The following is a 27,958-nucleotide window of genomic DNA, read 5'->3' on the forward strand; positions in this document are numbered from 1 at the left end:
TTATTATTTCCCTGCCATCAATTCGTTTTTGCTTTAACAGACTTTTAATATAAAAATCACACTCTGTTAATTGGTATGGTTAATTCGTTTACAATTTGCTATCTAAAATCTAAAAATTATGTACTGGTTGTGGATTCGAAGACAGCTTATTTTTTTTTTCATTCAGTCTATCATTAAGGATTGTATAAAATACTTGTGATTTATTTGATTTATGCGGTCTCGGATAACTGGTCCGGTGACAGACACACGCACAAGAAAATGTACGCGTATATTTGTATTCATATTACACTGACAAGCGTCCCAAGCTCTGCATATATATAAAAATTATAATGTATATTTGCATAGCCTACAAACAGTTCATAAAAAATTAGAGAATTTCGGCGAAAATCAACAACGAATACATTATACAGCAGCACAACATACTCTTTAACTACTTCTTTTGAGAACTTTGACATCGAGTAAGATTAGTAATCACTTAAACTAGAAAAATTATGCGCTAATAACCTTCTATACAGCCCATTGTTAAATATGAAAAAAATTATTAAAAAAACACTTGTTTTTATTAAACTGGTTACCAAAATAAAATTTAAATTCATTCAATTTCACAAAAATATAAATACAAATTATACGTGGACTGAAAAAACAAAACCCTAAAAAGCCTAATTAAGGAAGTCATCAATCTAAATAAATAGTTGAAAGTTATAATAATTAATTCTTGAGATATTTTACAATTTGTCTAGAGAAAGACATATTCTGTCATATGCCGAAAAATTCAATTTTAACAATAACAGATTTTTATACTCAAAAATATCAATTTGCGCAAATTAAAATTTTTTTTAAAATTTTTTTTTCACATTTCTAAAAGATTTACTGATATTTACAGATTTTGGAAAATAACTCTAGAATTATAATTTTATTTAATTTAAGAAATATCATGAGTCATATTTATCAATGTTTTGAAAAATAAAATTTGATTTACTTATTCACAGCTGTGAAAAGTGACATGTTTACTTTACAATACTTTATATCAAAATTATTCTATACGAAAATTCTAACTGTAAAACAATTCATTGTGTGTTATTAATTTTTCATATATTTGTGTTAAGTATTTTCTTTAATGACTGCTACAAAAAATAATTTCATCGTTATAAATTTTTATTTATAATAATGATAATCAGATTTATTACTTTATACTAGTGGTATCAGTTTATAAGTTTTCACAAATAAATTACATAATATAAAATACATTTTAATTTATTGATTTTCCGGTCTCTAGAAGTTTTATTTAAATTAAGGCTTTGTAAATTTAAAAAAAATTATTTAAATCTAAATTAATCATCGATAACTATTTTATGAAATCGTACTTGTTATTTTATATTAATAGCATTATACAAGTAAACGATTTTTCATAAAGTAATTTTTTTATTAATACGTTTTGTGATATTAGTATATATATATATTTCAAAAATAATGACTTATGTTGTTTTTTAAATGACAGTAGTTAGTAATTATATGAACTACCAAGCACCTTAGGAAATTACCAAACTATAAATAAATGGGCTGTGTACATGGTGAAAGTCCTATGCCCCTTCCCATAGATAGTATAGCTTGGTATGAAGTGAGAGTATATCTAATTTTGGGGATACCCTTTCTCTTAACTAATACAATATGGATCACAAGTATTGGGGTTAAGAGTAAATCTGTATGATGGGGTATGACGGTGACCTCCACGTAAGAAGGGAACATATACTATAAAAAAAATGCCTAATTTATTAAAAATCACGAGTTAAATTTTAGTTAATAAATAATTACGAGATAGAAATGATTAAATGGGAAAGAAAAGAGATAGTATACGAAGGGGTTGCCTAGCCTAATGGGTAGAAACGTATATTTTGGCACACGGCGTCCCGGGTTCGATCCTCAGTGTGTCAACGAGATTTATTTTGTCACTTTCTCATTCTTATTGTCTGGTTTTTGATGCAAGTAATGCCCATTCCGTCCATTGTTAGCATGATCGATACCATCTTTGACTCCTTAACATGTGAACGATGGCCACCGCCCTCTACAGTATGTAAAGTTCGGAAAAAGAAACATGTCAAACTGATAAAAAAAAAAGAAATGGGTTGTATACGGGCATGTAAGTTTTGATGGCAAATCAACGGCCTACGCGTCAATTGCCCGTCGTGCACGGTGGTACGTGGTGAGTGCTTGTTATTTGTGTCATCCTTTTTTAGCCAGCGCATTCGCTGGGCTGATCAATTATTCGACCATTGTACGCCATAATTTTCATTTATTTGTTTGTTTCACCCTTGTGCTCAAATTTCTCGTGCCCTTACATGCCTTCAGTAATTGACCATCACTGAATAACTTTTCCGCCATTACGTGCCCTGAATCTACACACTGATACGTGCGACACCATTACAACATCTCATACAGTCCGCTCACCACTATCAACGACTTCATTTATTCAGTCAAGTTTTTTTATTATTTTTTAATGTTCTTTATGGTTTTATTTTATTTGAGTTTGTTCATTGCCGCTTTGTTATTAGTAATAAGTACGCCCCTTTCAAACCTATATTTTAAGTCACGTATTAAAGTACTTTTAATATATTTGTTTTATAATTATTGTCTACGCGTCATTTATTGGTTAGCCGGCATCCACCCAGGTGACCTCAAACCCGCTCTTATAGTGTCGTTAACAGGCTTAAAGCTAGACGGCAATCTATTACGGTGCACATCTAGCCGTCCTACAGTTTAGCTGCCTCGTACGAAACAGTTGGAACTGTTAAACGTCTTAAAAATGTTTTTTTTGTGATACATGTAACAAAGTTTAACCTTTCAAAGATGGTCTGGTGCGACCTAGAGAAATCCATAATGGTATACGGATTCGAATGGCATTTGTGTTCTCAGACATTTTCTGTTAAATGTTTTCTTGTAAGCCATGTCCAAAAGATACACCATAAATATTGCAATTATTATTGTTCATTAACAAATAGTTTGATGAGTATTAAAGAGAAAATATATTATTAGAATGATACTAGAAGTGTATTATTATAAATTTCACAAAGTATAGTGTGAAATATAATATTGCTATAGGAAATCGTGCCGACTTGGACACTGTGTCTTAATGAGATACGTAAAGAAAATATCTTATTAGAAATTTCTACGCTAGAAGATGATTTGCACTAAAGTAAATGTATGGATTATTAGTTTTAGAAAATTAAAGTGTTACGAAAAGAATGCAGACACATCCTAGTATGATTAGTGCTAAACGATGTGTTCAATGTAATTAATATACGGTTAAATGTAAACGGGTAAAGGCTAAACGAATACAAGACATTACGACAAACGATTTTTATATAACGGATGAATCATAAAATAGCCAAATTGTAGAGTTAAACAAAAATAATATTGAAAACAAAATTGGATATCAATCGTTTTTGCACGCGACAAGAGATGAAATAATTAAAAAAATACATGAGTGTATTGAAAAAATGGGGCCAAAAAAATTCAATCTTGACTTATACCATACCGAATAAGGAAACCAAATTCGAAAATCGATCTTTTAAAACGTCATCGGTTTAGGTTAACAGGGGTAATATCGATCATGCTGTAGATTTATCGCAGACAAAATTATTAAAAGAACAAGACAACTATGCAGATAGAGTTAGTAATTACTCGTTTTCTTATATAGACTGTATTTTAATCGACGTACACAAATATCAGCCTTTAGACGGGTGTTCATGCAAAGTTTCGGCCCCTGACATTAAAATGAGAAAAACTGTAATAAAATCGCGAAACCTAGATCTTCAATGTTTTTAATGGGTTAGATTAGCAAAAAAAGTTACAGAAGGAAAAAAATATAAAGTAGGACAAAACTATAAGTCTTTGAAAACAGTTATAATTTCTCGGACATATAGTATACAACGCCTATTTCTAACATAAAAATATTTGAACGTAATCCAGATACGTCAATCAATGTTTTCAGTGTGAAATTAAAAGATAACCATAAAAATAATAAACCTGAACATTTGGTTTATCCGTTAAGAGTATACAATGAAGAACGTACTGACCATTTCGATCTATTAATTATTTCAAATACCGCAGGGTACAGACAATATACTTAAATTACAAATTTTGGAAAACTAGTACAATCACAAATGGCTAAGAGTACGGCAAAAATGATATTCTGTAAACGATGTTTCACAGGTTTCTTTAAATATAAAATAATATTAGAAATTTTATCTGAATAAATTTAGTATAAATTTAATAAATTGCATAAATTTCGTTTAACTGCATACAGAACTTCTCCACCTTGTCAAGTTTTTCAGTAGCCTTCAAGTCAGTACTTATAGGCAATATTCTATTTACCGCTTTAATTTTTTCAATAAGAATCAAAGTTCCATCCTGATCGTAAGACTTCTTTTAATATCCTAAAACGTTGTCGTGATAGATCTAAGTTTACACTCTTGAATAGTCGCAGACGATTACTTAGAATGTGGATTTTCACCAAACAACTCTACAATATCTTGACAATCAATTGCAAGATTCAAAGGTTCTAATGTCAACAACAAAGAATTTTTAATGTTTAGATTGTTGACTTTAGTCTAGTTGATATACTTCATTTTAACAACTGTAGATTTAATTGAGGATATGAGACTACGAGATGAACATCCATAAATCTTACCGTGAGGCGTTGGAATAGTCGCCGGACACATTTTTGACAAAGGAACTGAGGCAAGATGTTCTTTTTTGACTAATGGAAGGGAGGGTGAAATAATTTTTGACCTAAAAGTCGACAGTAAAGTGGAAACGAATTCAGCAAAGTTGGTTCTTCTCTTGCAACTGTTTATCGTGATTCACTGGCAACGATATTAATTCTAACTGTTCCAATGTAAGCTTTTATGGGATTATTGATTTACCTTCTTGAGCTTTCATTGGAGGACCTGGCGTAGCTTCCAGAAACATAAATACGCTTATATACACATATATACAGATTTGATATACACGTTTAATGTACAAAAATATACTACGAATGAAAATACTAAGTAATACACTTTTGAGTCAACATTTTCAAACAAAAAAAAAGTTATGTAACCTTTTACACCAATTAAGCTTCAGTAAACTTTTAAATAGCCTAAAATAAAAAAGAAATTGTCTTAAACGTTAGATCTTACAAATTTTTCGACTTAACTACCGTTGATATCCTTTATTTATAGGTTGTTGCATAAATTATCGTTTCCATAGTAATTATTTTAACCAGTATAAAACTTATTTCTTTATCATGACATATACATGTTAATCATATTTTATTATTCCGAAAAATATTTTATTTTTTTTTTGAAACATAGAAGTCATTGCCGCCTGTGTTTTTCGATTTAAATTCTGAAATTTTTACCATTCGATCATTTACCATAAAACATTGCAAAATTACCCTGAAAATATCGTTGAAATCTATTCATTTTTGATCGAGTTATAAGGTTTTTTTTTAACTTAACGTGCATAGTTTTTAGTGGAATATTATTTTGGTTTGCACATGTCAATTTTGTTTAAATTTTATGCAAGTATACAAGTTTACTTATAACACAAACGGTATTTAAAGATACCTTGGGAGTAAACCTAAATATTTTAGAGTCATATTATTATTATTATTTTAGCTTCGATGCGAAATTGAGAAGGTATTGGTTTTACTAAGATGTGTTTTTTTTTATTTTTATTTTTTTGTGTCTGTTACCACTTTTTCTCAGCTCTCACCGAACCGATTTCTTTCAATGATACGTCAAAAGATCGTATCTAGTTGAAGACATTACCCTTAAAAATTAAAAAAAATTCCCTCGTTCCCCGTAAATAGGAAAAATCTCCAAAAAAATTGCAAATTTAAAAATCGGTAATTTTTTCAATTTTTTTTACTTAAAATTGCTATAACTTTTTAAAAATAACCAAATCAATATAATTTTTTTTATATAGATGCATGATATCATTACCTTTCATTTTGTATATTTTTTTTTTATATCTGACCCTTTACCTGCCTACAGGGGGGGATTTAAAATGACTTTTTCACAAAAAATTAATTTTTTCAACTTGACTTTTGAAAATGTTCCGGAAAGTCTGACACTTTTATATATATATTAAATTAAAGCTAATATAATGTACTTTATTATGCAAAAAAAAAAATTCGGACTTTATTTTGTCTTCACGGTAAATATGGCTACCGAATGCTATTATTGTGTGAAAATTCTCGATTTTATTTTTTACATTTTTAACTTTATAATGCTATGATTTATTGAAAAGTGTATGGATCAACATAATTTTTTTATGAGAAATAATATTTTTTAATAATTCCTTTTTCATTCGACATGCTTTATCTTAATCAGAATAGTAATAAGGAACTAGCAGATCATGTAGCTTTTGAAATAATCCACCAATTTTTTTAAATTAAACACTATCTAAAGATTTGCATCAAAGCGTTTTTTTTTTTATAGTGATTTTAATCACTGTCAGATATCATTATACTTGATCCAACTATGCCATGTCACCACTGTGCCGCGACCTCCCTGTGCTGGGTTTTTTTTTTTAATAAGGATAGATATACTATACTCCAAATTCCTCTCTGATTTACGAATTTTTGTGATTCAATAAAAATTCGAGCAAAAAAATGATATCATAATACATAATAATAGTGAATGTCTCGGAAAAAAATATGTTTAAACCATTATTAAGTTACTAAGAAATATAAGCAAAAAGTAAAAAAAGAAGTAAAAAGTTTGCCAACGGCACGTAGTGTTCCCAAGCGGTCACCCATCCAAGTACTAACTACGCCCGACGTTGCTTAACTTCAGTGATCGGACGAGAACTGGTGTATTCAACGTGGTATGGTCGTTGGCAATCACTATGCTGTTTTCTATCTTATTTATATTGTATGGCATACGTGATATAATGACTCTCTCTACGAAAAACTTCTATACTGCTTTAGGTTATAAGGGATATTTTCTATTTGGTTGCTTTATCATTAAATTATCTACAGAATGATCGAAATCTGGTAAGAAACTTATTTTCTCAGAAACTATTGATTATTTTAAATTTTTGTAAAAAGAAAAATGATTAAGTTTATAAAACTCTACAATAATATGAAGTTAAATATTTTTTTTTTTTTATCCCTTCCGGGATAAAAATGTTTATTTATAATTTTTTTAAATGGGAACCACTATTTTTGATTTGATAATATTATGAAAAAAAAATTACAAACAATTTTTTTTTATCCGAAGAACCGTTTACGTTTTATAATTGCTTAAAGATTTTGACTTCCAGAAAAAATACTGTCATTTATTACGTTTCATAATATCGGTGGCAGTGCAACCTCTATTTTTGTTATATCCTTTAGTCTTACAAAACCATAGACTTAGCTATTAATAATACACCGAAAACCTGGTTTGAATCTATTATTTTTATCACTCATTTAGTGCGTGGTACATTTTTTTTTTTTATATCATTATATAATAAAAATTATTGAATAGGATTTAGAAAAAATAGGTATTGTATGATTGAAAAGTTCATTTATTAGTATTTTCATTAATAACTTTTTTTATTTCCTTCTTTTTTATTGTTATAGTAGCCTTACCATACTAACAATCTTTTTTTATTGTTGTAGGATATTTTTCTACAGTTTTAACATTAAATGTTAATGAAAATTTGTATTGATGTATTAGATTCCAATACAAATTTAAATATATGGCCTTTTATTTGAAATTCTATAGTATTTATTTCAAATTATTTCAAATTATTTCCTTTAACTTCATAACACAATTTTATTAATATTGATGATACCAAAGATAGTGTTAAAATCGAAATGTTATAAAATAATTGTGATGGCCTTAGTCAAAAAATTTAAACTTTATATCCTATACATTCCACTTTTAAATATTATTGAATTTTACTCATTATAATGCTGAAATGTCTTCTATATTTCTGTTTAACTGCTTTTGGAGTAATTCGTTTCCTGTACAACACTTATAGTGCCCAGCTTAACCTGGTACTCCTACCGGAATAAGTGGCCTACCTGTAAGGACAGCCCGAAGGACCCCTAACGCACCGAGTCTGAGCAAAGATTTATATATATATATATAAAAATTTAGTTTAATTAATTTTTAGAAAGAATTTTTCGAAGTATTATATATTTTTAAAAAAATCGGGAACATAATGTTTGAGCTATTTATTATATTTACTGTGTATAATAATAATATAATAAAATAAAATAATTGTTGGTTAAAATTAAACTAATTTAACTTACTTTTTACTACAACTATACTAAAAATGTTTTAATTATAATTTTTCTTACCTTCATTTATGTTCATGAAAGTTAATAATTCACATTCAAGCATAAGTAAATTATTTGAAGATTATTTAATCATAGGTTATCTAAATTTTTCTTTTACTCGTGTTTAATTGGACTAAATGGGTTTTATTTAGAAAATATAATTATATTTACATAAAATATCGTTTATTTAACTTCTATACTTAATAATGTCTTGAAAAAAAATACTTGTCATCTAACAGCATCTTATTAAAGCGCTTTTTCTTGCAATTTATTTATACACACATTACAACTAAACTGCACATCACTATGAATTATTTTTCTGATTTTAACAAAACCCATTTTACGAGTACTCTAAAGACTGTACGAATGTTTAGAATGAACAATATAAAACATTATGTTGGAAATCGATGTATAAAATATTATAACAAGGAAAACTAGTTGGTTTGGAGATGAAATAAATGAGACAATGACAGATTGTATATAAGAGTTAGAAATTTAAATTGATCATACTCTGAGTGTTTTATTTACCGATTCTTATACACGTTTCTGTCATTTCCGGTAATACTTGGAAAATGATTTTATAGGAGATTGGATTTAATTTGTTTCAAATGTCTGTCCCTTTTACGAAATGCGTCTTTGCCGCCACCGCCAACGCCTCCTAGGCGGTGTAAATACGTAAACCTACCACACACAACTTCCTTAAAATAATATGTAATTGTGGTTCAACTTCAAGATTAAAAAATAATAATAAATAAAACAAAATTACATTAAAAGAGGAAAAAGAGCACAGTAAAGTAGTTATTAAATTATCCGAGACAGAACTCAAGAAAAGTGCGTATGTCTTTGTAACACAGGTCAGTGGCAGTTGTCATTAATGGGCGCCACTATATTATATATTTTACCTTTCCCTCAGCCCGGAGCAACGACTGTTGCGTCCAACACATAATTTTTGTGATAATCCTCTTCTGAACGCCATCTTTGTAGTAACACGAATCATGAAACGCGTTTAGCTAAGGTAAGTGTACATTATATAGGGTGTAATAGTAGTAACAACAACGACCAGTAATCAACAGTAGTGTGCTGCTTCGACAGACAGGATCATTCGGACACCACAACTTTTTTTAGAAAAATCACCAATAAAATTTATCGAATTCGAATATGAAAAATGACTGATTAATTTGACAACCAGAGCCGGTTTGACAGAGGGATTTAAGAACACTTTCGAAAGCCTCGCATGCAGATACCAAAAAAAGGCTTTTGCCTATGATAGAAAACTTGTGAAAATCTAGAAATTGAACTTCATCTTATTTCGTATATTTATCAAAAAAGTTAGTATGTTAAAAATGTACAATGAAATGATATTGAGACGCCTGACGAACAGTATATAATCATAATAAACATTTGATTATTGTATTCAAATTTATTGTTATATTATAATCATAAGGGATCGACGAAACCAGTCATTGACACAATTAGAATGCAACTCCTGAGGTTAAGAAATTTACTCTTTAAGTGAGGTTGTAATACCTCTTCATTGGTCAGAAGTTTTTAAAAGAAATCAAGGAACCAACTAATTTGTCCAGCCCTAATCAATATTAAATACAATAATAAATAAAATTTCTAAATATTTGGATGGAGGAATTAATTTTTCAACTGGGTGGTAAAGTCCCTCTAGTTTTATCAGTATGTAGAATTTATAGGATTAGATTTTAACATTTTCGAGGTCAATCGTTTTTGTCTAGTTTAAAAATTTTTACCGAATGATTGATAATAAAATTAACTGTGAGCTAGTATTATTATTTTTTCGTTTACACAACTTCTAGTATTTTTTACTCGCTAGGAAATTTCAGTAAAATTCCCTATATTTCATTTTTTTAATATTCAATAAACAGTTTAAGAGTTACGTTATCAAAATTATAAAAATGCTAGATCACAAATAAATTTCTTCTTTATAATTTTGCGAAAAATCAAAAGCTGTAATGTCAATACGATTTAATAAAAATTACATGTGCAAAATAGTTTTCATACAAAAAAAAAAATGCTTTTTTTGCTATTATCATGTCGACGTCTCCAACAAAATGTAACGTAACACACTCATTTTCTTATGATCAACAAAATAAAGTGGATTTTAAAAATTTTTTAATTTAAATTTTGAAGCAAAATGTTTGAAATTATTTTTCTATTATACATGGCTTTATGTTTTGTTCTTTATTTGATAACTTTATTTAATAACTTATCCTGTATAGATAATAAGTAAAAAAAAAAAACATAAGTCTTCTTTCCAAAAAATGTTTGTTAATTAGGAGTGACTAATTATATGTAAAAACAAACAAAAAAGTGATATTTTTATTTTAGCAAAAATAAATCCAGTTTATTATAACTGCTTTATTTACTGACAACGCATAGTTTTATTTAAATCTTTAAATAATTTTAAAATGGATTTATAAATTTTGTTTTTGTCAAAGACGGCATATTTTACACACAAAACTAAAAGAATTATTAATAGTTAAGGGAAACGGAGCATATTGTGTCAGGTAGAATTTCTACACGAATAACATTTATCTACGTATGGAAAAAACGATGAACATTCAAAAAACTTTGTTAGATTTATCTAAACCTTATTCCTTTTCGAATATCAAGTGGATAATATAAATTTTGGTTGAGATTTATAATTGTAGTGACTTAAAAAATACTCAATAAGATCAAAACCTTGATGAACAGTATACAGTAGGAAGATGATCTGATAATTGTGTTCCTCAACTTTTATAAAGCAGTATGTTCGATCATCTTACTGATAAAACCAATAATTATGCAAATAAATTCTGTGAAATTTTATTTAATATTTTACTACTGCTTTGGGTGCAGACTATTGATTCTTGAGATAGATTTTTAAAGATAGTAAAATGAGCTGTAAACGACCTCTATAGCGATAAAACAGGGTGAAAAGAATCGTTTCATGAAAAATAAAAATAAAACGTTTTAAACAAAGAATGTCCGGTAAAACAGGTCTAGATTTTCTATTATTTTTATACTTGCATACCGTTCGGTTCATACGGTCACATCACTGTGCGTGTATTCAAAGCAGAAGGAATGAATGGCAACTTGATACGTTTAGAGCGAAGCGTTAAGGCGGAATTCTTAACCGGTGGATCCCAAGTGACGGCCGACCATATTATATTTGTATGTGTGTATGATTTTTCGGGTAATTCAATACGCGTCGTTTACTAAAAAAGGAAAAAAACAAAAGATCCCAAGATGGTTCGCAATTGCAAAGATATTGGCCGTTTCGACGTCCAGTAATTTTTCAATCATTCCTAAATTTTAATCAGCCGTGAATACGGTCCTTCTTTTTGGCTACCTGCAACATCAAACAAATTACTAGAATCTTGTTTTGAGCACCTTCGATAATTTTATATTGCTACATCATAAATATCATCTTATTTTTACCTACTTTTAGCGAACACAAAAACAAGTTTGTGGAAATAGTACATCCGGAGTACACAATACCAATTTCTCATTGTTATTAATAAAAAAATGTACAGTATACAGTTTTGAAGTATTAATTGTGTCTATTGAAAAATACTACAGCATTTATACTATTTTAAACGAGAATATTTTAGTACAGAAGAAAAAACCTATTAAACTAAACCAATGGTAGTACTTAAAATACATTATACCTACCTTTTTATGATTATTTTTTGAAATGCTACTATTTTATGTTTCAAGCAAAACTATTTTGCCTGCAGATAACCATTAAAATATTGGAGTTTATCGATATTTCAAGAAACACTGTTTCATTGTCATAATCGATACTTAAAAACCAGCGCCTAAAAATTTCAATGGCTTAAAATATGCATGACAGTATATTTTACAACCTGCAGATGGTTAGCCAATATAATAAGTCTGAATTTAATAAATCTTTATCGGTCATACTGGCAGATAATGAAAAACAAACGGTTTCCCTCTACTTGGCTGTTGATTATTAAATGATGTTATTAAAACTTCAAAGTGTATGTACAAACTTAACGATGTGACTAATATATTTCCCAGTTCCTAAAATTATAATAAAAATACTCGCTAGAAATTCTGGTTATCAATAGAATTATGTGTTGTATTATAAATAGTTATTTTTTTTTTTTTGTACCAGTGATTTTATCACGGTTCGATAAGTTATACTAAAGGTTGAAAAATTAATATTCTGAATATTTTTTTAATGGTATTAAATTACGCAAACGAATAAATTGGATAGTAAAATTTTATTAGGCGCGTTTTGCTCAATAAGTATGTTTGAATGATTCAAATTCGTTAAAAAGATTTATCAGCATCGTATTAAAATACCCGTTCAGTCTTTACGTGATCATATCACCATTACTAGTTTATCGTTACAGTGGTGGTTACATAAACTAGACGTACCACTCCCAATAGCGAATCAAGTGTGATTGGAGTATTCCAATAAAATCCAATGGCTAATAAATGAGTTTGATTTTCATTTTAATCAATAGTTGTTTGACAGGTATCGACGGCAAAATTAACTATTATACTTTTAGTAATTATTTATTGATTTCATTTTCAACGCGCACTTTAGTGACTTACTTGCTTGGCGATTTCACTAACCTAACTTAAACTAGTACATCTTGTCATAAAGTTTTTACTTGACGATTTCCCATGCAAACGAGTATCGAGTCGTAAAAAACGTTTGTGACTTTGCGAGTACTCATTAAAATATTTTATGGATCTTATAGTCCATTAGTTGGTTTTCCATAATTAAAAACATATAGTTATTTTAAGTTAAAACAGTTAACAGTTTAATGGGCAATAGAAATATGTAATAATCATTAAGAAATCGAATAAAAGACACGTCCTCAGTGATCAAAAGACACGAATGAGAAAAAATTTAATAGTAGTGAAATATTAATAGTAATTCGCCGATTTTCTTTTTTTTTTTTTTACACAGTTAATGATGGCATAAATTAACTTTATAGTTTCTACACACGCTTTATCTGAACACGATAAAACATATTTAATTCATTTGGTACTCACAAAAATATATTTTTATATGTTTATAACAGTTTATCACCGAATTGCATTTGCGACAGCAATACATTAATTTAAGATTAATCTATGGAAATCTTAATTTCGTCTGTGGGTAAACAAACCATTAAATGAATATTTTTGCAGACATACCGTCAATAATCAGATATTAAATGAATTATTCTTCCTTATAGTGTAGGTGGGCAAAAAGTAATTATCCTAACAAATTATTCATGTGTACAATGTACATGGCGTATGTCTAAAAGAAATCAATTGACGTGAAGGTGTGTAACAAATAAAACTAACTTGAATAGTTTTAGTTAATTGTTTTCAATTATATTAAAATCGTTTTGAGGGCACTAAAAAATTGCTAGCTCCTGAGGGCTACTGTGTCTGACCACAAATGACTAATCAAAGAAACCGATCACTTCCTACACGTCTACCGTAACTTTGAAACTTGTAAGGCTTAACGCCGTCAAGCCGATTCATTCAATAACTATAGACACAATACTGCATGCAGTGGGTATACGAATCTAATGAAAGTAAAAGTATCCTTCTGGGCATTTGTCTATTTTTAATGGTTTATCTACGAGCAATAATACAATAGTGAGAAACCAATAGATATATCTAACATTTACCCCGTAAATGCAGTTAATGTTTGTGTGTAACACTAACACCATAAGTAATATTGCGTAAACGAGTGAAACACAATGAAAATCTTTTTTTTTTTTTTAAAAAGCCAATAAATAGAATGATTACATATTAAAAAAATATCGATGAACGCATACGCAACTGATAAGTTGGGTGTGCTACAATGCGTTTACCTTCCTACGCACAACAATATTTTCGACAAACTCAAGTAGGAATTTTAGACAGATTTCAAGTGCTAGTTAGTGTCTTTTAATAGGTACGCCCACCGGCTACCACATTGTATTATAAAAACGGTACATTGAAAAGCAAACATTTAAACGTAAGTAATATATCTAAATGAACGCCAATTTTTATCTCTTTAATAAGCACTCGAAAGACAAACGAAAAAGTATTTAAGACTCTAAAACCACACACACAACTCGTTGGTCGCTTAACAATGAATTGACTGTTTGACTTGGACCATTAATAACGATTACTAAAGACTTGATGCAAATTAAAACGACGTGGCAATAAGAATACCGACCGATAATTTTTTTGTCACGTGGTAGTCAGTTTGTTATATCCAAAACAATAAATCTCCGTGAAAACTAATAAGAAATCAAAGAGGTATTTGGTTTAATACGGTTAGGTAACATTAAAATCATTGACTACAATTGACCATAGAAACCGACTGAATGATCAAATTATTAATTCTCGAATTTACACACAACATAATTAGTGTAATTAAAATTTTTCTAAAAAAAATACTGTTTGTAAAAATAATATGCTAGTTGAACATCTTCACGCGCAATCAAAAAAATCATATATCATTAATTAAAATACAAAAATTAAGTATAATAAACGGAGATTACATCTGTTCATGTTGAGGACAAATGTATAAGACATTAAATAATTACGAGTATAAAACATAATACTGTATCAGATTGCACCAAATTAGTCTTCACAAAAATAATGGAGTATTCTAAATATTATTTCCCATGCATGATTTTATACGAAGTGTCTCAACAACTTATATTATTTGAATCCAATGAAGACCTCGACGACATTGCTTGTTTTAAACTATAAAAATAATGAACGAATTCATTATAATCGTTAAAAATTGTTCGTGGACTAGTCCATACTGTAAAAAATAAACACTCGCGATAAACTGTTTCTATGGTAAAAGCCATTAAACGAATATTTTATTTTGTGATATTGTATTGTACAACAGTAATTTATTCATTAAAAAATGGATTTTAGAAATATTCTCTTTTCTATGTATCATTAAAATGGTAGGAATTTATATTTGTAAAAATATTTTTACAGATTACTGCGAATTAACATGCAATTGTAAGAAAATTAAATAACTGTACTTTAATCTATACAAACTAATTTTAATATGAAATCTTAATTTGCGTGTGTCTAAGAAATCGTTAAAGAAAAACTAAGGTGTTTAACAATTTTATTCTATGTAATATAATCAAAGAATTAAAAAATATTTATGAAAAATGTATTTTTTTTAATGAATCGTGTAGCACTAAAATTGATCCCCATCTTTAAGAATACAACTTTGCTATAATCAACCCTTTCATTGTCACGTTTTATTAATCATAAAAATATAGATTAAAAATTGTTAAAATTCTATCAGAATCCTTTAGTTTTTAATTGTTATTCATTGACCGCGAAGTAAAATAACGACTTTTAATGAAATGTATAATTGATGTACGTTACGATGTCTAGGCACATTTTTTGTATGGACATAAAACTACCCTTTAGATCAACTTTTTAAAACCTAACCTATCAAACACATTAACATTTCAATTACAAGACAGACTAAAGCGATACTTAAATATATATGTTATCTGATTCTCAATCACAATATTAACAACTATAATTTTTAACAATTAACCTGTCGCCATTACATGTATATGACTGACATCATGTTAAATGTCAAAAGTACACCTACGTTTAATTGAAAATAAAAATAATTTACCCATAAACATCTGGTACGTTAAAGTGACCACAGTTAATTTATAAAATTTGTTCTACTTAATTTAAAATCCAAAGGGTTAACACATGCAGTTGTAGTAAATAATCGTCATCGTTTTAATTAAAAATCAGAAATATATGTCTATAATTAACGCTATTCATATTATAAAGTTAATCATAATTATATGCATGTACAGTATCGTGTTCAATAATAACGCGTTGGTATTTTTCTATAGATCTCATTTATAATTGTATTTTATTATTATTATATTCGAGTCGGTGACGGCGTCGGTATTGACAGTTCAGTAACACAATGAAGGGATGGTCGATGATTAATTGGTTTAAATTTGTGTCTTGTCGAGTGAATTCGGCGTATAAGTACAAAAGAACAACGAAAAAGCATTGTTATTTCTATATATATTTTTTAATGACAAACCGACCAACCATTTCAGTTTTACGGAGGGAAAAATTCTACTAACAGTTACCTTCATTTCCGCAGTAATTTAAAAAACTTAACTTAACCATCATAATTATGGGCGACGGCCCACAATATTGTTACCTACCAAAACCGTTCGCTGGACGAGCTCTTGTACTAACAGAAATGTTATTATCTCAGATTGCAAACTAATGGGGTTGACGTCATTTTTCATAAAGATAATTATTTCCAAAGAAAAGTAGTACCCATAGGTGTAATTATTATGTGAATTTTTTTTCGCTTCACCAGTTTTTTGTTTTACATCGGTTTAACAAACCGACAGTAATTATTATGTTTGTTTTGTTTTAAAAACTCAATAATCCTTAAAACTCGTTCACATCAGCAGCCCATTACGAGACAGAAAAAAACAACTCGAGTAATCACAATCATGTTAAATGAAACTATAAAATAAAAGTTGAGCAGTTTATTTACAAAATACATCATTTCTATCGTTCTGGACAGTAATTGATAACTCATTTAAAATCTTATCGTTAATTAAACAAGAAAATAATTTATATAATTAATCACCAGATGTACTGTAAGTTTTTTAAAGTATCAAAGAACAGTACACAAAGTCCATAAAGTTGTCATAAACTAGGCGTGTAGTGCACGGGGAATAACACTCCCTGAAAAGAAGAAAAAATAATCGTTACTTTAAGTACCTCGAAGAGTAACGAGTGATGCGTTACAGATAGTAATTTTCGGTGCGATCTAACTTTGCCCAAGAACCAGTGGGTATTAACAAGTTAATAGGTTATGTTAATTTAAACGTACAACTTGATGCGCGTACACGGCCGTGAGTTTTTCTCTTTTTTCCCTCTTGAAATTACACAACGACGACTCATAAAGCAAACACATTTTTTTTACATTGTCACTGTGCGCCTAGAGACGTGGACTTGACAAAACCGTAAAATTAAATATTTTATATCAATATTCAATACGAGACAGTTGTTCCGGCCGGTTATACTCGTGTGTAAATCGTTAATTTCGTACCAACTAATCGACTTGCCGTCATTATAATGTGTAATAATTTTATTCCATTGGTATTTAATCGGCCGCTAATCGTCCGGACAATGATTTCAAATCGAGTTTCAACATTCCAATATCTAATCTCGGATGTTTGTCTCATACACAACAGCCGGCATGGACACAATTTATTTTTACCAGTTTACTGAAGTGCAAAAGTGCCAAAAAAAGTTATAACCGGTTGTGTATTATTTTTCGCGCCCCAAACACATATTTCCACTGAACACCTGACACAATACGGCGTATTTAATGTTTCAATGTGCCCCACGTAGTAGAAAACTACCTTATTTAAATATTATTATACTAGGATTATGTAATTATAATAAAGAATCCGGACATGACAATAATTATTGAATAAATAACAACTTATACGTAAGTTGAAGATATATGGTTTTCAATTCATAAATAAAACCACGTGTCTACAAATTTTTTTTTTAATATAAATGTTATTAACTATTCACTCAATAGAAGACTACTTAATTTTTATTTTGTTTTTGTCTTCATTGTGTGTGTATTAAGTCGAAAAATTATACTTATACGAGTTTATTTATTATTACATTTCTTCGCTATTTTTGGTTATTATTATTACCTAGAGTAAAAATCTTTAACTTTAATTTTTATAGAACTTGTTCACTTATTTTTATATCGTTTTGCTTAAACACCAGTATTTAGCGCCATGCGCACGTTTTCCGAAAATAATTCGATGTAATTAAATAAATACCTCTCTATGAATAAAACATTATAAAAATTAAAGCATTTTAATTGAGAATTAGTTAGATGTAAAATCTAGTATTTTAATCATCAAAAAATATTTAAAAGAATTATTCATTAACTCAACATTAAAAAAATTAACTCGTACAAGACAATCAATAAAACATGCCAATTAAATAGATAAAAATATATACTGTTTAATTTCCAAGTCATTAATCATGGATTTTATTTTGAAAAATAGGTAGCTAAATATAATTTCCTCTCTTCTAAGAGAAAATTTCTACAATGTATTATTTTTTGTAATGTGTTAAATTTAAAATATCAACCAAAATCATGTTTATTATGGTTTTACAATTGTTACGTTGGATAAATGTTTACTACTTTTTACACTGTTTTTGATGCAAACCAGATTTTATACGTTTATTATCGACCGAAACCTATCTCTGTGGCGTAGACAAATAAACAGCTAGAAGTGTTCAACAAACCCCGTCAGTGTATAAAAATACAAAACACATTGTACCTTTATAATGCTATGATTTTACTACGTGTGATTCAGTAGGTCGTAATCTTTCTTTGAGGACCCCTACAGTCTTTCAAATAACTCGGACGACTTATTTTAATTATTTTGGACGCGCGTGGTCCATATAATATTAAAAGAAAACAACCCAATGCAGTCTGAAAGAGTATAATGAAGCATTAAATAAAGCTTATCGTGATGTGTGGAGAACCAAAGATATTGTTGTTATTATATTTTCCCCATTGAATTATCGGGTTTATAAAATAAAGTTTTATTTTCTGTGGCCACGCGGTGGTTGCGTACAAGGTCGTCTAGATGGAATCAAAAATATAAGTTGCAATGTCGATAAAAAATAAAGACCAGAATTTGACGATCGCAAAGGATAACGAAAACAGTTATGTCTATAACACTATAGAATGACTGTACGAATCACCTTTAAAATATACCCTTGAAAACGACGATAAGTGTTCAGTTATTTATTAAAGGATTAAAAATATCTCCCAGTTAAATTGGACGCGTCTGGTGCTTACATCCGAAATATTATGACTGAATTGTTTTACATAAATGCAGATAAATAAAATTCTAAAAACACAATTATCTCGACATGACCTTCTCAATAAATATAGTACTTACTTCAATCAATATAAAGGTAAATTACACGGATTTCTTTGTCTAGCGTACACCTTTCATAGGATCGAATTGCTACAGAACCGGACCACCTTCTCTATAATTTTGTAATCGTTACCTGAGCTAGCGGCAATCCAATTTATTTCGCACACGAAATAGTTGGAAGCTGATATTATACGAGTTTTTTTTTAAATATACACAGGCAAATCGATTTTTGTAGCGTATTTTTATGCTCTGTACATAAGCACACGCATTGACTTAAATAATTTGTAAAATAATTATTATAATAATAACGTTTCCGACACGAGGGTTCGATTGGAGGAGACCTCATTTGCACCGTAATGGCGAAAATGAGATTTTTGTGTCCGCCCTGATAATATGTGCATTTATCATAATTCATATTTATCAGTCCGGACCTAGCCCAACATTGTCCATCGTCTAAGCGTTTCGATCAACGTCACAGTTCTGTACTTGTAGAGCCCACGCAACGGAATCTCACTCGTTCACTGTCAAATGCAGAATGTGTTTTTTATTCGCATCGACTGCGACATGTTCATAGCGTTGACGCCAAAAATGATTTTTTTTTAAGTCACAAGTTACGACGAAACACGTGTGTGTGTACCGTTACGCCAATGACAACAAAATACACCGAAACAGTAACTCTGGACGAACAATAAGATGCTAGTTATTAAAACAGCAAGCCATAAATGATGAATAGTAGAAATGACGAAATTGAATAATAATAATAATATTACACGGACATTGTGTGCCTCTACTTAGAAATGATAACGTGAATTTCATAACACGTCATGAAGATTTATGACATGATTGATTTAAGTACAACGGAAAGATAAACTATATCAGTTAGTTTTACTGCTTCAAACACACGAAAGACGTTAAACTTGCATTTTAAAATTATAAATTTTAATTTACAAATGATATATCATGTAAAACATATTATGTTTGCATAAGAATATACAAAAATTTACAAAAAGTTGAGTGAATACAACATAATAGAATTCCATTTCTGTAGTCTAGAAATTTTTATTGAAACCACAATATCTCTATAAAATAATGAATAAAAGTTGTCCAGAATTAAATAAAAATTAAATTTTGCTATCCAAAGATTTGACAAAATTAATCTAAAATTGAAAAACATTTGTCTAAAAATGGACATAATCATCCAAAAATTAGTCAAATTTGACTATAATTGAAAAAAAACCCAATATAGTTTTAAGGGTTTTCTTCATCAAAATATAATTCAAATTCTTTTTATGTATTGATCAACAAAATTCAATGATGAGTATTAACTAGTAAAAGTTATTTTTTTAATTTTTAAACTTAACTTTTGTTAATTGTTTTTCTAACCAACTGTACTAGTTTAATTTAACGTTAAAATAACTCGATATTTTCAGTTAATTAATTAAAATTAATGTTTTAGAAAGTTTTAGCTGTATACGTGATTTTAAATAAAAATAATTCATTAAATACTAAAATCTGTCATTTATGATTCTTGATGAAAGCATATTATAATAGCATAGATTGACATAAAATATGCACAACATTGATATATTGCCGTTTTTACTACAAAATGAAATTTTTATCAATAATGGTATAATAAATATGTTATACATGCTATATTATAGTTATAGTATTATGTAAAAAAAAAAATCAACTTTTTAAAATTCATTGAATAAAATATTTATTTTTGGAACAAAGTTACTGGTCCGATGTTGGAACTATACTGACGGCTTGGCTTGTTTTCTATTTGTTTTTATAATTTTTGGTTATTTATTTGTTGTTGTTATTCATAAAAAAAAAAATTCGGTCAAAAAGCTATTTATATCTACATTTAACCATAATAAATATAAAGTTAATTGTAAAAAAAAAACATTTCTACCGATAGCTTTTAGGGATAATTTTCCTTACTAATTGAAGAATAAAATTTTAACTAGTCAATAACTTATTTATTAATATTACTTTTTAAGTTAATAGAATGTTTAGATAAATGCAAACGAGTTGCACAACGTAGAAGTAGGATATGTTGTCGCTATTAAACTTTAACTGAATTTCTTAAAGAAAGTATTCACCATAAAAACTTGACATTTGGTAGAAATGCTATTAGATATATCAAGTAATAGGTAAGAAGTTACTTAATTAATATTAACTATTTAAAAACTTATTTAATAAGAAAAACAAGTGAAATTCGTAATTCTATACCTTAGCTAAATGTAGGTTATGCTTAAAAACATTAATATCTATATATATATATATGTATTTTCCAATTATGAGAATCATCTACTGTCCCCTTAAAATATGTTGAATATATTATACAATTTTTTAATTGGTCTAATGAGTAATTAAAAATAAAATGGAATATAAAAGTATTTAAATGTGAATATCGACCTAATGATCCCCTTTTGTATGCTCCTGGATAATTATTGTTATTATTTTTTGCAGTTACTGAACTACTTAATGTAATTATAAGCTAATTTTTTTATTTATAAAAATTGCATATATAAATAACGAAAGAAGAATAACTTTTCCCATTTCATATTTATTAAAAAACCCCTCCTTGAACTCCCATAGTTTAAATAAGACTTCAAATATCAAATTTTTTATTCGTGATGTTTATCTTTAGCTATTTTAATAAAATAAAATTATATTTATTTATTCACACTCAAGTTATAACCTTACCCGTAAAACAATATTAAAACGTTATTGCATAAAAGATATGGAATATCCTAAAATAAATATATACAATATTGCTATGGCATATAACTTATAGTATATGGTTATAATAAACATTTTTCTTTCAACTAGGAAAACTATCAAGAAATTAAAATTTTAATAGTGAAATTTGGATATTGTTAACGAGTAATGAACTGAAATAAAAGAGTAATCTTGCCATTTTAAAGGGATGAGAGTCCAATTAGTATTGAGAAAGTTAAATTTTATGAACAAATTTATAAATAAATAACCAGGTTTTTTATTCAAAATTACAATTTTGTCCCAAGCGTCAATTTGTCCCGTGTTTTAATAAATAAAAAAAAAAATAGAACATCGTTAAACACTTCATCACTACTCATCTTGACTAAAAACCTTAAAAACTAATATGTCAAAAAGTAGTACAAACTTGTTATCGACCAGTAAAATTTTCATTATAATCAATTCTTCATTTAATAGTATACAATTGTATAACTTCCCATTTAATTTCAGTGAAGTTACCCCTATAAACTACCATTAGTTATAACATATTTAATATTCATTATGGTTCATAAAAATAAATAAAAGTCTAGTAAATACATCTCGTATATGAACATTTTAATTTTATAATTTATTTTTCTAAATAAACATTTAAAAAAATATAAAGTCATATGGTTAATGTAATGAAGAACAAGAATAATAAAATGAAAAGTTAGCATTTTTAATTTCTTCTTTTTAGCTTCGCATTGTCTAATTATTGAAATAGTAGCATATTAACTTACAAAAATCGAACATAAATGATTTTAAAATAGATGTACATAAAAACATGTCATAATACAATTGAAAAAATTCTTATTATATAATTTTTTAAAAATTATACCATAATTTCAATTTTTTCGTCTGAAATTATAAGATGTGATGCAACTCAAAAATTTCAGAATATTTAAGAATATCAATCTAGCATTATCTAATCTTCAGAATAAAAAAATTCTAAAATACTATAAATTCAATCCTACTGTTTAAGGATATTCATTAATTTTGTTAAAAAATGAAGAATAAATTTGCAACTAAATACGTATACTTTCAGCCAACCCAATATAAATTCAAAACCAAAATTAAATTATAAATAATTCAATAAGTGTAAACAACAACGTCAATGATAAATTATACAAATAATTTGAACTATGATAGTCATATGGTCAAAAAATGTAATAAAATTACTTAAATAGCCATTGGAATAGACGGATATAGAAATCGCTTGAAATTTATATCGTTTCTCATTTTGTGTAGAATATAATTTAAATTCTATACTTATTGTAGGCGTTAATGATTCATATTAACATTTGGAAATCGATCGATAGATAACAATTATTTTTATAAATATCAAGCACATTTAATTCTAAGTAATTAAATATTTAAATCTTAAACATCGAAATAAATTAGAAAAACAAAAATAAATAATTAAATAGTTAGAATTAGATAATCATCTGAAACTGATTTAAATAAATTTTTTCAATAAAAATTCATTTAAAAATTAATAAGCGTTAACTAATTAATATAATAAATGTAACATAACTTGCTTTCAGTAACGTGAGAAAATGTATTTTTTAATGCGATCATAATAGATTAATATTTGTACGGCGTACGCGTCCAAGTGTTATGATATCATCCAAAGATTTGATACGACTGACTTAGGTATATTGTGTTTTCACTGTCATTAGAACATGATTGTGGATATTTGTTTGGACATCAAAGGAGGTGTAAATGCGGTTACATCATTCGATAGATCCTCTAACATGCAAGTCCAGCAATCAGTGCGCTTTAGGTAATCGACTGATTTTTAATTCCAGTGATCACTCAATGCAACGAAAATAGTCACTCGGGTACACCACACAAAAAATAACCGTCGAATATATTTATGTGTAATATTGATGAACAACCGGAACAACCAGACGCGATTGGGTTGGAGACTGTAATAATATTGTTATGACGATTCGCCTGTTATTATATATTTTATTACTCAGGTATTTACGATAAGATATTATGGGAACTTAATTAATACCAAGCACGAAATAGCCGATAAATTAAATTAAAATATGTTTTATACGTGTCATCTAAACATCATCATTAGTTGCTTTACCAATCGTTAGACATTATTATCATTGGGTAAACAATTAAATATTCACAAACACGAGTTCACAAGTGGTTATTCATTAACACAATGTTTTCTCGTCGATATTAAACGTCTCTACCTTTCAGTTATATTTTTTAAACTATGATAATATCGGCCGCATTATGCATACAATTTAAGACAATACTTGGCTACTTATGTAAATGGCCTATGTCAATAGTGATTTACGCCACACGAACATTAGATAAATAAATACGTAAAGACTATCTAATAAATTTAGTAGTTTTTTAAACAATTAGACACTACAAAGTTGTTTAATTTAAAAATTGTTGTAAGACTTGATCTCGCCATACTCCTACTTGAAATTAGAATTTTAAACGGTACAACTATTATAAATTTTACATAATTTGACACTGTGTACAAATATTTTAGAACAACTGAAATTTGAAAATCAAATTCAACAACATACTCCGTATGAACCATTATAATTATTTGCCACAAGATTAATTGTTCTACACGTGTTTGATTACATTTAAAACGCGTATTTAACAGTAGGCTGCTATAATTAATTCAATTCAATATTAAATTATATGATGCCATCAATTTCCCCTTAACCACTGGTATTAAAAATAAGAATAAACAGAAGCTAAGAGTTTTTTTTTTCTTATACGTTTTTACAGATATAGGCACTCAATCTACATACCATTTAGATAAAAATCTTAGTAGGTTTTTAATCTTTTATGTTTACAACAATTAAATAAAACAATTCATCACTACCGATTACTATAACGTTAATAACTTAAATAACATACTTAACCGTATATCATTCATAAAATTTCAATAATACGGTAGCAAATTTCAAAAGTAATTTTAACTCTTCATCAACAAATTTCTTCTTCTTCAGTATTCAATCCTGAGATTGGTTTGTAGCAATTCTCCACTCTTCCCTGTTACTTGCTTTCCTCTTTGTCTCTTCATAAGAAGTACATCCTTGGTCCTCTATTATTTGTTGCATATATTCCATTCGTGGTCTTCCTCTAGCATTTTTTCCTTCCACACAGCCTTCTATAATCAATCCTAGCAACCCACCATGTCTCAATACATGTCCAATCCATTCATTTCTCCTTTTCTTGATACTGCTCCATAAAGTTCTTCTCTCGGACATTCTTTCTAATACTTCCTCGTTTGTTACCATGCCCGTCCAACTTATTTTGAGCATTCTTCTGAAACACCACATCTCGAAAGCTTCTATTCTTCTTCGCTCTTCTTTGGCAATCGTCCACGTCTCACTGCCATACAGCATTATACTCCATACGTATGTCTTCAGGAGATATATTCTGGTACGTATGCTAATATTTTTTGAAGTAAAAAGTCCTCTCTTTTTGTTAAATGCTATCTTAGCTTGGCATATTCGCTTTACTATTTCTTTTTTACTTCTGCCATCCTTACTTACTATGCTTCCCAAGTATGCGAACTCTTCTACTTGCTTTATTTCTTGGTTATTTTGCAGATGTATTCTTGTCGTAATATTATTGCTCCTGCTGCATACGAGAACTTTGGTCTTTTTCGTATTTATTTTCATGCTCAGTTCATTGAGCAGAGTTTCTTCCATACACCTTAGCATCCTTTGCAAATCTTCTTCATTTTCAGCTATGACTGCTATATCGTCTGCGAACCGTAGCATATCGATTTTCCTGCCATTTATCTTTATACCCAAATGTATTTTCTCTCTTATTATGTTAATTGCCTCCTGGATGTATGCATTGAATATGCTAGGTGAGAGAGTACAACCCTGCCTTACTCCTTTTCTTATGCGTGCTTCTTCCTCAGTTTCGCCAAATCGTATAACAGCTGTTTCCTTCTGGTATAGATTAAAGAGTAGTCTCCTTTCAGTGTATTCTATACCTGTTTTTTTAAGCATCTTGAACATTATTGCCCAGTTGACATTGTCGAACGCTTTTTCTATATCCACAAAAGCTATGTATGTAGGCTTATCTTTTCTAATTCTTTTCTCGATAATTATTCTTAAAGCCAGTATTGCTTCCCTTGTACCCATGTTTTTTCTGAATCCAAACTGGTCTTCTGACAATATGGCTTCGATCTTATATTCCATTCTTCTTGACATAATTATTGTCAGTATTTTTGACACATGTGTCAGCAAGCTAATTGTACGGTACTGATCACATTTGTTTGCGGTTGCTTTTTTCGGAATAGGAATAATCTTACACTTAGTAAAGTCTACAGGAAGTTTTCCTGAGTTAAATATCTCCTTTATGAGTTTAAAAAGCTCACTGCGCATGTTTTCGCCAGATTCTTTCCAAAGTTCTGCTTGGATTTCGTCAATTCCTGCAGCCTTCTTCTTTTTTAGATCTCTCAGTGCTTTATCAAATTCTTCTCTCAGTACACTATAATTTGAGTTATTATCCATTACTTCTTCATGCTCTATTTCTTGTCCCGTGAGTTCTGGTCCCTCATATAGCTGTTCTAGATACTTCTTCCATATGTTACCTTTATGTTTGTCCTCGTAAATAATTACTCCGTTGTTATCCTCTATCAACAAATTTATTCGCCCTTAATTTTTTATAATGAACAATATAGTCCCAACTCGTTTAATGTTTTGAGATATTCATTAAATTTAATGTTTATGATCAACTGAGTCGTTCAATTGTAAAAGGACGAGTCCAAAAAAAATTTTTTTTTATATATATAATTTTCGTTTTTCTTGACGAATTAACTAAATAAGGGAAAGCAAAATTAAAAAAAAAAAAAAATGTTTTAACATACATCCTTCTGCAACTGGACGATTTAAATATATTGTAGTTGACCACTTATGAATAATGTTTTCATAGCATTAAAAATTATAATAACGACGGATAAAAAACCTCACATCAAGTAGTGGCAAAAACACTAATAATAGTTAACAATTTTCCGTTTTTATTAACATTATTGGTAAAATTACGGTATTGACGATAAAACTGATTATAATTAAATTCATATTTAAACTCTCAAAGTATGATTAAAACCTAATCTTACAAAAAATATGAAAATTTTTGATTCGATTTGTATCTCAGCGTTAAAATGTCAACAAATAAATCAAAACATAACTATTAACCAATTATTTATACAATAAGAGTATCACGTTTATTCAGAAAACGCTAGACTTTAGTGTTCAAATATTAATTAAAACCATACATTAGTAATACAATATAACACGTTGAGGTTAGTACATGATATATTATTCATTGATATACATTTTTCTCTATCATTTAAATGTAATAGTCGTTAAATCGTATTTTATTGCGTCTCATGAACTTCCTGAGCCTCATAATATGTATAATATATTATAATACTCGATTTGCATAACCGTATATAGGACACAATAAAACATAGAAGTACAAATCCGTTTTATATTACAAGAGAAATTCGCAGCGCCGTTTTGCACATTGTGTTTATAAACTAATATTTCCTTTTATTTTTTTCACCTTCCCTACATTACTTCACCGAGTATAAAATTATATGAATTGTTTACTGGTTCTATACAAAGACCCTTTGTATTTTCTCTAATGCACTCAATGGCTTCCTACACCGTATACAGCTAGTAATGACATTAAGTAATAAAGTAAAAAACACTGTACTGATAATAATTATTACTATAATTTGTACCCATGACATGTCGAAATGTGTCTTCTATGGCTTATGAGTATTTACAGTTGATTGAACAATATATAAGTTTAACTGATCCAAATATTTCCATTAACAAATAAATTATAATTATTCGATTAGAAAATAAGTGCAATTACT

General features: G+C 28.5%; 1 non-coding gene across 1 annotated transcript; it reads right to left on the bottom strand.

Annotated features, from left to right (window-relative positions):
- Positions 1 to 6,765: 6,765 nt before the first annotated feature.
- Positions 6,766 to 6,884, bottom strand: LOC126906454 (5S ribosomal RNA). The gene has a single exon (XR_007704270.1). It is a non-coding gene; the product is annotated as a 5S ribosomal RNA (ribosomal RNA).
- Positions 6,885 to 27,958: the final 21,074 nt, after the last annotated feature.

Source organism: Daktulosphaira vitifoliae, unplaced genomic scaffold (assembly GCF_025091365.1).
Source record: "Daktulosphaira vitifoliae isolate Bord-2020 unplaced genomic scaffold, ASM2509136v1 Scaffold_4, whole genome shotgun sequence".
In the NCBI taxonomy this organism is placed as follows: domain Eukaryota; kingdom Metazoa; phylum Arthropoda; class Insecta; order Hemiptera; family Phylloxeridae; genus Daktulosphaira; species Daktulosphaira vitifoliae.